The 11537-nt window shown below is 46.5% G+C and overlaps 1 long non-coding RNA gene across 1 annotated transcript; it reads right to left on the bottom strand.

The window, feature by feature from the left end:
* Positions 1-3506: 3506 nt before the first annotated feature.
* Positions 3507-9906, bottom strand: LOC144169698 (uncharacterized). The gene is made up of 4 exons (XR_013322497.1): positions 9774-9906; positions 7021-7160; positions 4509-4609; positions 3507-3630 (listed from the first exon to the last, which is right to left on the bottom strand). It is a non-coding gene; the product is annotated as an uncharacterized LOC144169698 (long non-coding RNA).
* Positions 9907-11537: the final 1631 nt, after the last annotated feature.

Raw genomic sequence — 11537 nt, 5'->3', positions numbered from 1 at the left:
GACGATGCCCAAGGGTAGCAATCAAACAAGTTTCGGTTTCGGTTTCGGTTCTGTAAAACACGACCAATGGCGTTGTTGGATGGGCATCCTCAATATCTCAGTAATCATCGTACCGCGCTTCTGCCATGTTTTCGGCTGTAAAATGCATAAGATAAGCCTCCCAGGACGGCTTGGAATCGTAGCATTCACTAGCCAAAGCCTACGCAGTGCATGAACGCCCTCTGCGTCCCCGCAGACACTCAGAAGCCATGCGCTTTTCCCCTATATTTGAGCTTGCCTCACTCATGCCTGTATCGTAAAAAGCGTGTTCGCATCAGGCCAAGGGTCTGTTGATTCTGGCCTGTGCCCACTGCATGCAAGCAGTCGGTGCTTTATGGCGACAGCACGCCAACGAGAACTCGCTAGCGCGCCAGTGCCAGCCTGCGCGTGTTCTGTGAACTAGTTCGTGGAGCAATGAACGTTGCGGCCCCCCCCCCCCCCCCAAAAAAAAAGGTGAACTCTGTATAGAAAACAGCGGCGGAAAACGAAAAAGTTAACTTATAAAAAAAAAGCACGTACCCGCGGGGATTCGAACTTGAGACTTGCAAAACACTTGCGCTGACAGACCTATACCTTCAAACCACTCGGCCACGGGCGAGCGCTGCGGACATTGGAAATATAAGGTATATAATGTATAACCAGTTTACACTTTTATTTTGTTTTAGCATTCCAAGCAGCTTAGGTGACTATTTGTTGTTTTGCGCTAGTGCAGTAAGCATCCCCCAAGTTTCCACAATATCTCACGTCTAGCAATTGCATTTCTTAGACGGAAAAGCGTTCGCAGATGCGTAGTCGTGCTGCTGGCCGCTGTGCTTGTTCTCCCAGCGCAAAAAAGTGCTTCCCGCACACTAGTTTTACGCTGTACGGTAAAAATATCAGTTGATTTTATTTCCTTAGTACCTATATTGACTTCGCTGACTCTTCTCCCGCCTTCAAGAGGCCTTATATTTTCCTACTGGCGTACCAGTCAGCGAAGCGTCGCATGTGCGCTTGTGCAGCGCTTGTGTGAAGCGACCTTTACTTGGAGCTAGATACAGTGTACAAACTAACCAAATAAAGAAAGGCACATTCTTCCATTCACAAACGTGTCCTGGCTTCGTTTCAACTGAGCGAACGAATTACGACGACCCGTCGGCGGCCGGCACACGAAACGCTGGGCCGACTGACTCTGTCTGAAGGCCAGGGAGCCGTGCAGTAGCGCAGCCAATTGCGAGCTCGGCTCCTCCCGACATCACACGAAAACGCCACAGAAAATGGGCGAGCGTAAAGAGAGGAGGACAGCATTTTCGAATTTTTTTTTCTGCTAAATAAAATCGCGTAAACGCGCCCAGAGTGGTCGAAACATGGCCTGGGGACTCCGGACTACAATTTGCACTAGTAATCCCGCAATGTTTGCATATCACTTCAGTGTCCCTTTAAATAGGCTATATAATGGAGAAACTGGTGAATAGGCATTCAACAACCTAGCTACTTTTCTGTACTGAACGTGACGTATTATCGGCAGCTCGTCATGATTGGCTGAGGCCGACAAAATCAAACGCAAATTAAACAGGGATTATAATTATATAATTATAACAGGAATTATAAGCTTGCAGAACAAGCTAGCTATCTGTGCTTAAATTTAATGCACATTCTTTTCATATAAATTGGAATGGTGGGGTAAACAATGAAAGTTACAAACTAACAGGTAAACATAGACGAACCGGTGTGTACGGCACACTACGCTGGTCAAAGCTGCACAGCCTTCAGGCAAGATGGGCTTGTGTGACACAACACTGGCCAACTGGCATAAGTGACATTGCCGCTTACGTGAATGTTTGTCGAGCATACCCAATGTTTCACAAAACGGTTACTATCAACCGCAACAACAAGCCAGGTACAAATCCAATCAAAAACAAAGTGAGTGTGGACAGCGGCGCTTGAGCTAAGGTCCCTAGCTTGAGCGGTATCGTTGCGCCATCTAGGAAGGCGGACAGTAAACAAGGCAACAAAAGACACGTGTCACTGATAGCGGCAGCCTTAGTCAACATACTAACTTTTAGATGCGACACATCTCTTTTACTCGCCTTGTCCCGCGTCGTTGTCGCGGCGTAGTCCGCATCCTCGGCGCGGCAGCTGTGCGCTCCGCCGCTTAAGAGTTCCTGTATATGCTCCGAGCATATACAGGAACTCTACCGCCGCTCTCACCGCAGCGCCATCTGTGCGTCAGCGCGGTCAGCTCGCTCCCGTTGCCGTGCCAGCTGTGCGTTAGCGCGCAGCTTGTGCTCGCGCTTGCGCTCGGTTAACACATGCGCATGCGCTGCTATGCGCTGCTATGCGCTGCTCTCTCTCATTCCGCTGCATATAAATGCGGTAAGTGCGCCGCTCCGCTCAGTCGTTCCGCCGCCGGCGCTCCGATGACATCGTCCGATGATTTGAATAACGCAACGGCAACCCCCGATGCGTCGCATCTACCCAATGGTTCCCCTCGCGGGAAGATGGTGTAAATTTTGTACCTGCTGTGAATACGTCCTCGCTGACATCACGAAACACACGATGCAGCAAGCATCGCGTGTTTTGCTTAAATTTTTAAATTGATCAGTGAATAAAGCATCGTTTACTGCCGGACAAGTGCTGGGCGAACTATAAAACACCAAATACTTCAAATAAACGAACTTGTATTTTGTCTTCATTGCCCCTTTGTGTGCAGGGCATTTTGTGGACAACTTGTGACGATTTAGGCATGAAACAACGAAAAAGAAAAGACAGGACGAGCGCAGGACTCTGCGCTCGTCTTTTTCTTTTTTTTTTTGTCACTGTCTCATACACATGCACAGTTTTATGTCTAAGTATGAAGAACCAACTAGCCTAACAACATGCTTTAATGTGGCGGCTTTACACCACACTCGCAAGTCAGCTAGCCAACAGTAAAAGGATGGCACACTACAGGCATTTCCATTACAGAAGGCATTTCCGTTTTGGAGGGGGTTTCAAAGATGAGCATCCGTTTGTTAATGAGCCTCCAATTTGGAGACCTGAACTGTGTCGCACACCTTCAGCTAACCTACGGAAGGCAGATTCAACTATCGCCCTGGTTTCCAACAGAGCATCAACGTCATGGCAATGATGAAGAAGGGAGCCGCACTTTTCCAATTCTTCAGCTATGGTCTTTTTCAGCACCGATGCTGCCGGATTTCCCTCAGGACTCGGAGCCCGCTGAGAGTCCCCCAAAACTATCTCCTCTACGGCATCAGGAACATCGGGACATGTTTCCGCAGGGGCCCCCAAAACTATCAGCTCTACGGCATCGGGAACATCGGGACGTGTTTCTGGTGGTGGACAGCTGCCCAACGTAATTTCTGGCGCAGACATAATTTCTTCCTTTACAAACATTTCCAGCCTCTCAACAATGTCCTTGTTTTTACGCCGACTGGAGACCTCAATTCTATCGAAATCATGATTACAATGAGAGTGCCAGTCAGAAACTGCAACGTATACTCTGTGTTCCATAGTCACGGCCTCTTTTGCTTGCAGTGCCTCATTCAGCTGTTTGGCCTTGTCCGACCTGAGCTGCTCTGTCTTGTTTCGGCCACACGGCTGTGGTATGTCCGCCTGAAAGTTAAGCATTATTGCTTATAACATGTATACATCCAGTGGCTTTCATAACATGGGCACTAGACAACGAGTGCAAAAAAGACTTCATATAGTGCCAACAATATTAACTTAGCAGCAGTTTCTCAAATTATGACAGACGCTTGTAGCAAATGCTTTCAGACAACTTAAAAGAGCCAATTCTATTACAACGCAGGTAAAGACAGCCTTACTGACCAACAAAACCAATAAGTGAGGTTAACATTTCATTTATAACAGGAGGAATAAACTAGAAAGAAATAACAGCAAAAAAGAATTGGTGTCTAAAACACTTATGACGACATTCTATGAAATATAATTATGTGCAAAATAGTCTATAATTCATTATTATCTGGAGTAGGTTGCGAGTGATGAAAGGTAATGCAACAGACGTCGAAAACGTATTTCTTGTGCAGCAGGGCCCATTAAGAGAATGAGAATACGATAAAACCTTGTCAACTAGCATCTGAAAGAGGCCATAAAATTCACTGAACACGGAACAAATGGTGGCACTAGGAACAACTATTTGGAAGTAAACAGCTGTGGACAGTCCTTTGCTGCATTTGAGGCGCTTTATAACTTCCTTATGAAAAATTGATTGATTCATTTGTAGGCCGTGTTTATGCAGCTCTCAACCAAGGTTTTGCACATCAGTCAGAGATTGATTACGTAAAAGTGCTCGCACCAAGCTTCCCTAAATCAAATACAAACAATGCACAAGTAACCATTATAGCTGAAACTTTTGCAAGCAAACATTGAAAGAGAAAAAGACGGCTGTGGCTGAAAAAAGCACTTCAGTTGAAAATTTTTACACCAATAATTGCATAGTTACCTTGAAGTCAGGAAAAAGTTCAATGTACTTGAAATTTAGGGTTGCTGTGCATCCTTTTTTCTTTGTCCCTTTGAGGCGTCTTCTCTTCTTCTGGCTGACTTCTTTAGGCCCGTCTGTAGCTGTTGGGTCCTGTAAATTCAAGTAAGAAATATATGTCTGTTCATTATGCAACAATGTGCCAAATGACCAGGTCCCAAATACGTTGAGTATGGCATCCCGTGACTTCACGCATAAAAAAATGGGGGGGGGGGGGAGGGAAGAGGTTTCAATGCTCCCAGGGTTCTTTTTTTTAACACGAAAGTTTTTTCTTCCGGGATACACCAAGATTTCGCTGACGTCATATCCGTCACGAAAATGATGCCAATACAACGAAGCAAGTGGCCTGTAAAGGGTGCACCCCTGCACACAGTGTCTTGCGGGGAAGAACCTTTAGTACTAAAAAGTACGTTATACTTCGGGTTTTTCGTTTTCGGGGTTTATATTTTAACATGAAAGTGTTTTATGCTGGAATGCACAGATTTCACTGATGTCATATTTGTCACAGAAATGACGCCAGTACACCTTTGCCGAAGCGACCCGCCAGCAGGATGTCGCTCGCAAAGCACACCCACAAGACAGCCGCCAACCCGCAAATCATGCTCAGGTGTAGATTTTGTTGTACCTTTCACTATCGTGTTTTACCAATTCCTACGACAGAGGAATCAACCCCAGTTTTTTTTTTTTACTTTTTTCCTAAGCATTATTCGGACACCTCAGCACTCTTTGTGATGTAGTAAATATGAAAGAATTAGTGTTCAGTTGCACGAGGAATACGACAATCTTGTGGCACCACCACTGCACACTGGATCACTGTTCAAAGCTGGTCAGTTCAAAGCTGAACCCAGGGCATGGTGAAATCACATACTCTCATTCCTGCCATCCTTTTTCTCTTTTGCGTCTGCACAAACTGTCACAACACTATCAGGTCACAAGGAACCGAAATGGCTAAACCAACGCAACTGCTCTCCCTCTTCACTATTGAAACAGCTTTGACTTTACAAAGAAGTCCGCTAAGCCCATTCCCACGGCAACAAGTGGCAAGAGAACCGTTTTCGTGGTAGTGCCATTTTGCAGTTCCGGTAAAGCTAACACACAAGAAGTAAGATGGAATGTGTGAACAAAGCTGGAGTAGCAAAGCAACATTTAATAAACGTTGCTTTGATGAATGCCTACGATCACATTGGCATTTCCAAGCTGATCGTAGGCATTCATCATGAGTTTAGGTTGCTGCGACTACTTGTTGCACTAAAAGTCACACCCTTAAAGGAGCCATGAAGAGAAAACAAAAGTTTGTTTTATTCGAAAGATTAGGTGTTTCATAGTACCCCAAGCGCTTTCCCGGAAGCAAACGATGCTTTATTCACTGAGAAATAAGGCAATTTAAGCCAAAATTTTAAATCTCCCGCTAAAATTGCACATTTGGTGACGTGAGCAATGGTGTCACACGGGCCGGTCCATGAAACAGATACTTAGTATGTCGACTCCATATAGCACCCACACGCGGGAGTCGACCGAGACGGCGGCCATTTTAAAAATGCTAGTAAAACCTAGTGCACCCGCAGCCCTAGTCATGGAATCGCCTGATCCGGAGAACAAAACTCTCGCCGAGGAGCTCCGGCTTGCATTTAACAACCTCACACCACTTGAACGCTCAACGCTTCTAAGTGCACGAGCGGCAAGAGTTGTGGGATACGCGGTGGACGGGAAAGCGACCATTCCGCGATAGCCACAACAGACGAACGCCCTGCCGTCGGCACCGCTGCCTCGTCAGCGCCGTCGCCACGGACGAATACAGACTGGTACGTATGTGCCGTACTTTTATTACGGTTAATAATAGTTCAACTTCAGTAGCAGTATCGCTTATGCCAGTTGGCCGGTGTCGTGTATGGAAAGCCGTTCGCGCGAGCTCTCTGCTTCGACCAGAAAGATACGAGCGTCAATGCGCGGTGTTTACGGCATTTTTCCTCCAAGGTCAGAGCGCCTCGAACCCGAAAATTCGTCTGCGCGACGGCGAGATGTCGAGCTCGGCCAGGCGGTTGTTTCGTACGCATTGGCGCACACGCTTGCGTGTTCGTTCGGAACTTCAACCGTTTACTCCACCGTTCTTTGTCATAAAAAGAATGTGCAGTATGTTTCACGGGCATTTAGCTCGCTATGGAAACTAAGCCCTGCCTAACATGCGTTTGCTTTTGCCGGCCTCCGCCAATCGCAGAGCTTAGCCCATGTGACGGCATAGGTTCTGTTGCGGGAAATGAGCTGGTGGGTCGCATGACCATTCCCGTTTTTCCTAATTATGTAGCTTATTTGAGCGAAGTTTGCGTTATAAGTGGGGTCGTTATGGTTCTAACGAGGCAATCTTTCGAATGAACCAAACTTGTGTTTTCTCTTCATGGCTCCTTTAAGTTCGCTTGTTACGCCATGCAAAAATTATGCTTTGAGTGGAACGAGCACAAATGTGTACGCAGGAAGTATTCACATTCGTTAGTATGTATAATACATGCCTGGTCCTTTTGCTGCTCAGTTTTCTTGTAGTATTCCTCTCCAAAGGTGCATACTTTCGCAGTCATTTTGACCACTCGGAACGGTGCATTGTCAACTGAGATTCGATGGCCACATTGGATCATTGAGAAAACAACATTGCCTGAAAAGAAAGCGCAATAGGAGATTTTTTATACGCCTCGTTTTGTGTTCACGAGAAAACCTAATAAACATAGAACGAAATAAACATAAACATACCGAGTATTGCGATAATGCTAATAAATTATAATTTAATATGTTTAAGTTGTCAGTAAATTATAATTTATTATAATTATTATGCAAATAATAAACCACAATTTAATGCCAATGTGTCAAATAACGTGAAGTGCCTATAAAAAGGGCGGTTGAACATATATCCCCAAATTATTTCTGAATGACAGTTTGTGAGTTGGCTCTACAAATAATTAAGCTCGCATGTTTATGTGCACATTGAGCTCGGATATCGTATTTTGTCCATTTATGTAAAAGCAAATATCGCAAGAACGACACCACGCAACAAGACGGCTAGTACTCGGCTAGGCGCACAGCAAAAGCGCTATAGGGACCGGGCGGCCGTTGTATGGCACCACCGTCGTTTCAGCGAACAGCGCCGCCCGTGGCGAACCGCTCGTCAGTGGAATGCAGGTGGCGGTCAGCGAAGCGTAGTTGTGCATGGCTTTCTGTCGTTTTTCTGCGGTGCGGCTTGCAAAGCGTACGTAACCCAACAGGCATTTTTCAGATCGGTAAATCTTTAGCGTGGATGTGACGTTTACGAGGCATGCCATGTGAGTTATTTACGCCCATACTCAGTATTTACAAATAGCAGACGACGCTCGATGCGCCAAGCTGCAGAAGTCAAGCTGGAAGTGAAAGTTTGTTGCTTCATGCAATTTTTTTCATGCCTGCATGCAGTTTCGCGAATCGAGAAGTATATTGCCGCTAAATGCTCCCACAAAGCCGGTGTGTGCAACCGATCTAGGAATGCTCCGGCGCTGGCCTTTGGCAGTTGATGACGAAACGGCGTCGACGTCGTGCACAAGCGAAAGACAAAGTTGGGGGGTGTTTTCGAAGATAACCTCAAAACAGAAATTGTGACGGACGACACTTCCGTAACTTCATTACCTACGGCTGAAACGTGTTTAATTTCACAGAAATGCTCTTACTACAGTCATCGGTAATCATTGATATAATAAATACCGCATGATAGTAGAACATTATTGCTTGTCGTGGAGAAGCATTGCTTTACAAGAATTGCAATGGTTGCTGGCTAGTTGGTAAATGGTTTTTCAAAAACCAATTCCTGCGTGGCTGAAGGACGCAAGACAGGAGGGTGCCCGAAACCTGTACTCAGCTTCACAACTGAATGCTGCGGTCGGTTTACAAGCTGCCACCTACGATTGGAAAATCATGCACACCTCCGTCGAACGACGATGATGGTTTATCGCAAAGCTCTATCGTATGGGTTTCCTTGGTTGCCTTCTGGATTTAAACTTTGACTAGTTAAGCGTCGAATTTGACCAGCACGCAGTTTGGTCTTTTGATCGCAGCGTCTTTGACTTTGACCATTTCCCATTCGATTTCGCACGAAGAAAGCTTTGTGTTCAACCATCGTAATCATTAGACGGAGGGCTAGATGATTTTTTCTGTTTAATTTTGAACTTCCATGCCCCCTCTTCAAATCTAAACTTTTTCCAGCGTGTCGGAAATGTGTCTGTGGTGGAGGACTCGGGCTGATGCACCCATATTTGAGGCAACCAATCGCGCGTTTTTGGTGTCTTCACCAGGAATTACACGATTTTTTTTAGGTACTTTGTAAAGAATAATTAAGCATTAAAAAACACCGGCTGACGTTGACACTGCCAGATTTTTTAACTATCGGTGCCAGCCTTTATTCTACGCAGGTGGTAAAACGGGAAGGGGAGGAGGGATGGTTTGTAGCTTGGGCTTTTGAGTTTTTGAATAACTTTGGCTCTTGATAAAATGACCACCAAAAACGTGGGATTTCCACTTCGGCTTTCAGGCTCCCATGCTGTCACAGTGTCGCTCACCAAAACGAAAGGTACAAAGCTTACGTTTACAGAAAGTGTAAACTACCGCAACATTTCTACGGCTACACGGTAATCCATCTCGTATGCAGGTGCCTTTCTATTTAAAGCACACGTATCGAGGTATCCCAGCGCTAAGGCTGGCGTGAAAACCGTAGTCATTGAAACCAGTGAAGATGATTTAAAGTGGTAGAAATGAATTCTAATATTACTAATAGTTTTATTCCTACTCAGATCGCGCGGAGCCAGGCGCAGATCGCTGCAAAAAGCGCTCGTGTCAATGTAGCCCTTCCCCAACTTTACAAGCATCCAATAAGTTTGCGTAGCCGTTAGTGCATTTAAGAAGAAAATAATAGTAATAATAGTAGTTTTATTCGTACTCAGAACGGGTGTAGCCAAGCGCAGAATGCTGCAAAAAGCGCTCGTGCTATTGCAGCCGATACCCAACTTTAGACGCGTCCGACAAGTTAACGTAGTCATTAATGCATCTAAGAACCCAACACACCTGTCTAGACTTCGTTTCATCTCACATGTCTGCTCACAACGCCACCAAAACATACAAAGCACCGAAGCAAACACGACAAAAACAACGGGAGGCTGTGTAGTCCAATGCACCGGCTCATTCCACTGACGAGCGGAGCGCCGAATGGTGGCGCCACCCATCCAGCTGCCCGGTCCATCATTATACTTACCTTTAAGCGAGTTGCTGGCACCTTTTGACGTTCGCACGGAGTACTTTACGTTCACGGCAGCCAAGGACCTTTCAAACCGCTGAACCTCGTCGTGTGACTTCAAGTAGCCATGCCAGTAGCCGTCTTCCTGGTGCAGTCCTTGCAAGTACTTCTCCAAAACAATGGACCTTTTTCCAGTACCGATCCTCCTAGCGGCCGCCACGGCGAACTAAAATTGGCAGCAATGCACGCCCACAAAAAGTCGAGCTTTCGTAGAACTCGTCCACAAAAAGTATCTTGGTACTGTAGCCCCTTCCGCACCAACCGGTCACCCATGCCTTTCGCGTGAATGTCACGGTAGCCGGCGTCGTTCCCGTGACTAATTTGCAGTGGTCGAAGCGCCCCTTTTTCTTTACTTTTTTTTTTCATTTTTGCTACTCCCTCACTGGCTTGCATGTACTTCCAGCGTGGTCAGCCTCAAATGACTTTGCCCCTTTTCCTAGAAAGCCCTTTTTGTGTGCACTTACGAACCCACTTCGAGCTGTTGAAAAAGAAAAAATAAAAACGTGCAGCGCTGGACAGTATAGCCTCTCCCCAACCAGAAAGCTGGGGGGCGCCCTTTTGTTTATTTTGCCGGAGGCGCCTGCCAAGAATGGCGGACCGGCAGCCCGCGCATGCGCAGATCGCTACTGGAAAAAGGTCCATTATCTGACGATCAGCAGAGCCACCGCTCATTGTTCATGCACGTTTTCGCGTGCTAAACCAAAACTGCCAAAACTTCCGCGCTAGTGTCTCTTCGTTACGAAGTTACCGCTACCGCCACCGCAACCTTTTCTTGCTTTTTTTTTCTCCATGAAGCTACAGTGAACTAGAGAATATTCTAGTTCACTCTAATGAAGCCGACCAAGCCGCCATGATGATGATGATGATGATCAAAGGCCTCCCCTTTGAATCGGGCATAGAGATAATATACTGACTCTAGAGGGAAAGCGCGCCGCTGAGCCAATGCATTGGAACCGTACGACACACGGTGGCAGACATGATACAACGATTTGAATGTTGCCAGATGAGCTTTTGCTTACTAAAAACGGCGAAAGCGATGGGTTGTAATCTGGCAACGTGCTACTGCGGTGTTTCCGCGTCCGGCTAGCGAAGCATGCCGGGAGAAATTGTAACATGGCGGACCGCTGGCCAGGCGGATTTTGTGTAGGCGGCGTCGACAGCATTGCGTAGTTTATCTCCTGTGGGTAGGTAACCGACGTGTTTTCGGTTTAGCGTACGTGCGACTTGTATGTACTGAGACTATTTGAGCAAGATGTGGCAACGCTCACGCAACACTTGCGCGCAAGCTCGAATGCGACTGATCGCATGCGCGAGGACGCCAAGGAGTCAGCTGATCCGTACTGGGTGCACAGAAAATGAATCTCCGTATGATCTCCGTGCATTTTTGCGCTGTGCCGCTTTATTTGCCGTTCTGTAACATTTTGCGAGTCGCTCAATGCTTTTCAAACGAAGTGTAGTGAACTGACTGTGGCTTTAGCTCAATGTAAAACCTATATTGACACACACACAAAAGACATCGCATGGGCCAACGCTGATATTTCCGGTGAGTCGCGGCGCTTTGAAGCACAGGAACGAAAGAGCGCCGTCGATCGCATGCCAACGGAGTGGAAGAATGCATGCCAAGGGAGTATGCGAAATATAGTCCGCGGCATGTCCCGTTTTCCTTTCTGTCTGTATTAGTCAAGTTCTAGCTGCTTTCCACCACTTCAAAGGGAAAGCTTG

This window comes from Haemaphysalis longicornis, unplaced genomic scaffold (assembly GCF_048455015.1).
Source record: "Haemaphysalis longicornis isolate Haplotype H1 unplaced genomic scaffold, Haemaphysalis longicornis Haplotype H1 scaffold_2, whole genome shotgun sequence".
In the NCBI taxonomy this organism is placed as follows: Eukaryota; Metazoa; Arthropoda; class Arachnida; order Ixodida; family Ixodidae; genus Haemaphysalis; species Haemaphysalis longicornis.
This window is presented reverse-complemented; position numbering and strand designations above follow the sequence as displayed.